General features: G+C 43.3%; 1 pseudogene; it reads right to left on the reverse strand.

The window, feature by feature from the left end:
- Nucleotides 1–1,305: 1,305 nt before the first annotated feature.
- Nucleotides 1,306–4,199, reverse strand: LOC101754191 (annotated as a pseudogene).
- Nucleotides 4,200–4,457: the final 258 nt, after the last annotated feature.

Below are 4,457 nucleotides of genomic sequence, written 5' to 3' on the forward strand. Positions count from 1 at the left end.
CTTTCTAAAAAATCCTTAGCTAATTCAATCAGTTCGGAGGAGATAAACTTTATATGAAAATTGTAGATCTCGACGAGATCTACAACTTTGATATGAATTGATATGAATTAGTTATGATTTTTTTAACTATGGAGAGGTGTACCGTTACCGCCGGCTGGCGGTCTTCCGCCGACCCAACCGCTGCCTAGGCCGGCGGAAGCGCCTTACCGCCGGCCTAGCCGGCGACGGTAGACTAGTTTTACAATTTTTTCATCTGACTATATATTTTTGCAAAATGCTAAAATAAAAAATAAAAAAGTTCGTTAAGATGGATCCGGTAGAGGCGATTGCCCCATCTTTTTTGGTTGCGGCGACTAGCCGTCTAGCGAGGGAGGAGGGTTTTTTTTTAAAAAAAAAATCAATCGTAGTTGGCTGGAGAACGGGACAGGTCGAGGATGTAACAAAACCGTCGGTGGAAGTGACGTAAAATAAAACTAGAGATCACTTGAATGTGCTAAGGGTGTCAGCCAGTGAAGTCGAACCTCAGCTGTATGAACGATCCTCATGCAAGTTTTTTAAACTCCCTGTCAACGAGTCAATCCGTTGACTCTTGACTGAAAAAGACAAAAAATGGCATCGGAGTTATTTATTTGCAAATATGCAGAAAGGAGAAAGGGGCAACAGATGATGCCCAATAACTACACCAAGTGTCCAGCTTATGAAAATGAAATGATGACAAGAATTCGTGGTAAAGTTGGATCCTTGCTTCGATCCTCTTTTAGAGAATATACTGCAGAAGCCAGTTTAGTGGAACATCCACTTTACCACAATAGATGTTTGATGCACAACAGTATTACAATTAGAGTATTACTTCCGTCCCAAATTATAGATCGTTTTGGCTTTTCTTGATGCACATATATTATTATACATCTAGATATAGAGTATATCTAAGTGCATACTATGAATTAAAAAAGCCAAAACGACCTATAATTTGGGACGGAAGTAATACTCTATCTATCTCCTCGCTTGTAGGTTATCACCATAGACAAGAATACTGCCATATTTTGTACCTAGTGAAGCATTACCCTTTTTGAAGTTAAAGTTAAACAATTGCATAACATGGAAACAGTCAGCAGGAACTCTAATGACCATATAGACTGAGGAGAAATAAGCAAGTAGTATCTATCAATCACCAAAGTTCAAAGGACTCTTCAAAGACTGGGATGCCCTCTTACAGGTCTGCAAATTAGTAATATAGATATGTCGTATCTAACAATTCCGCATTAGAAAATGCAGCGAATGGGCTAACGACACCAAATGGATCGAATCATTGGAAAGAACATCAAGTATGCAGATATTGCAGCATTCATAAGATAGCAATTCTGATGTACAGAAATAGTATAGTTCTCTCAAGGGAACAAGACAAAACAAGCACACAAATAGGCTTGTGACATTATGCATTTGTAAAGTTATAATACACATAAAAGTGAGTCAAAATTATACATTATCAAACCAGGAAAAGACATGGACCTGTACAGGTCATCTTACTCAGAATGGTATTAAGTCTTAACGCAATGATATGCAGTTCCCCAGCACATTCTATAAAAAAAAAGAATGGTATTAAGCAATTTCCAACGAATTCAAGGACAATAAAACAAAAGGAATTTGTACACTTCAATATAATTTTGAATTTCACATGAATTACTTCAAGTTTGCCCCCCCAAAACAGTGTCCATCATGTTTAACTTTCTGCAACTTCAATTGTGGTGTGTTATATGATTAAAATGCAGAACTTCTAACTCCATAGCCTTGAGGATTACAAATAAATTCTGGCCGATATTCATATCAAGTCATTATCTCACACATATTTAACCTTGATGGTAGTCTGGTAATGCAAACGTGCTACAACGACTCCATGTATGCTCTCATAGTGTCGTGCTTTGGTTTAGGCCGAGTCTTCCAGAGTAATAATTTGTACCAACAAGGAGCAAGAACATGAAAGCATATGCAAATTAAGATGACGACTTGAACAAACTTGAGAGCATAGAAAACTTTATATCAGTAAAAGATATTGAACGTGCAATAATATATATAAAAAAACAAAAGAGAAATAGAGAGCATAGAAATTTTTTTAGTTTTGCAGAAAAAACCATAAAAGCATACAAATATTTTCAGATCACAATCTAGATGTTGAACGTTAAATTTGAAGATTTTTTACTGACATAAATACACGATGGAAAAAAGAAAGGGATGATGAAAATAAAATGGAACATTCAAGCAACTCTAGAACATGCCATAAATACAGATCTAACAATCTTGATAACGTAAAATAATCCTCAAATGGTTTTATCTGCTTTCTCCCTTCCAATTTTAGTGATCTTAAAGGAAGCACAAATGGATTCATGGAATGCTCACCATTCAAGATTTCTAGTGAAGGGCATCAAGGTAGTAGTGCAAGTGCCATGCAAGAACCACATGTCTATTGTCATTAATCATGACATGCCTTCGCCTCTTTGGTGCCAGCCTAGAAATGTAGTGCCATAGTCTATAATCTAGGTGAATAACATGAAAGGATATGCAAATTACAACAATGATTAAAACAATCCAGTGAAGCTATTCATAGATGCTGAAGGTTCAAGTCAACTTGATTAGATAAATGAAACGATAATAATCTAGTCCATGGTCACAAACGAACGTGTGAGAACATGACATGAGGATGAACAAGTTTATAACCAAGTCATGTTGCTATTTCTCTTCTGGAAGATAAGACTACATATTAGATTAAGAAACCAAAATGCTAGTTTCATTGTGCATTAGCAATAGGCGAACCTGACAGACACTATAGTAGGCAAAGAACATTGAAGATCACCAGCTTACTACTAACTGGCAAAGTTTGCAGGCAATGCACATTTAAACACTTGCCAACCCAGTTCTCAGTTCCTGAAATCTGAATGTAGAGGCCACTTCCCCTCTGCAAGCAGCAGCATAGTCTTCAGCAAGGTGTGGAGCGGCTTCTGTGTAAGGGTGTATGAACTTCTCCATGAATTTCTTCTCAGTCATCTGGACCGCAGTATAGTAGCTCAAGTCACGCTTCAACAATCCGTGTGCCTTAAGAAATTTCAGAACATAGTACCAGGGCATTAGGCATCGCTCCAGGCTATGCATGACTAATGTTGGACTGCAAGCAATGTATGCTGGATCCAACCTGACTTCAGAGATCAGGAACTCAGATACACGGCGCAGCCTGTCTATGGAGAACGTCAGTATTGACGGCACCCTGGGCACGGCAGTACCCACCTCAACATCCAACCACTGGAATGCCTTCTTCAAGAACTCCAACTTTGCAGTGATAGAATCCTTGCAGCTGGGTGTGACCAACTGCAGCGCATGCCTGAACATTGGGGGAACCACGTGGTACGCCAATGCCCTCAGCACGCACCACCATCTCCCGGATGCTCTCCTGACTGCTGTAGAGCAGCCTTGGCGCAGAGATGCAGATCTTGGTAACATCTTGAGGACCTAGCCCGCACTCACGCAGGCACGAGACGTTGGGCTTTACCACCCTCTCTAGATCAGAAGTGAGGAGGTAGAGGCCTCTGTTCAGAGCACGGAGGACATTGTCGAAGGAGCCGAAGAGGGAAAAATAGTACTGGAGCTTCGAGATTGTGATGGGTCGGAGGGAGCACTGGGGATCGAGCCGAACGAAGCGAGCGATCTGGGAGGGCGAGAGGCCGAAATCACGGAGCCCGGCGAAGCGCGGGGCTAGGGTCCTTCAACCTCGCAGACAAGGAGTGGCGGGTAGCGGGCGACGGCGGCGGCGATGTCGTGGGCCGAGAGGCCGAGGCCGGAGAGGAAGGCGAGCACGGCGTCGGGCTTGGAAGGGGACTTGAGATGGGAGAGCGCCTTGGCCTTCGACACCTTCCGGGCCTTGTCCCGGGTGAGGTGGCAAGAAGCGACGAGGTAGTCTTCGACGGCGAAAGGGGTGGGGTCGGCCGAGGGTGCGGATGCCGCGGTGGTGGCGAATCGGGTGAAGGAGAAGAGCCATTGGTGGCGGAATGAGATGCCGAGATGTTTCTGGAGGTGGAGCATCGCCGGTGTGGGAGGCCGCTGCCGGCGGATGGCCGGAGCAGGGCGCCGCGGCGGCTATATGGTGGGTTCGTGTATGTTTGTTATCGAAGGGGAAAGAAAGAACAGTGGCAGCGGATGAGATCAGTCGCAGCGTATGTTTTGATAATGGCAATTCATCAGTTGATAAAAATTAGGTAAAGCTATCACTCACTCGAGGATTTGCGGCAATCTATCCCTCATTTTCCTCCCTCCCAATCTGCACGTAATTTCACATTTCTTCTCCAACTTTGGTCAAACTCCGGCAAGATTAGGATTCTAGGGTTAGGGAGCTGGGGTTTCAGAGGTTCGAGGGTTTTCGGGGAGGAGCTCACCGGAGGCCGACGGCGATAGGCCAGCCTGGCGAAGGTGGT

The sequence above is a fragment of the Setaria italica genome, chromosome IV, assembly GCF_000263155.2.
Source record: "Setaria italica strain Yugu1 chromosome IV, Setaria_italica_v2.0, whole genome shotgun sequence".
NCBI lineage: Eukaryota > Viridiplantae > Streptophyta > Magnoliopsida > Poales > Poaceae > Setaria > Setaria italica.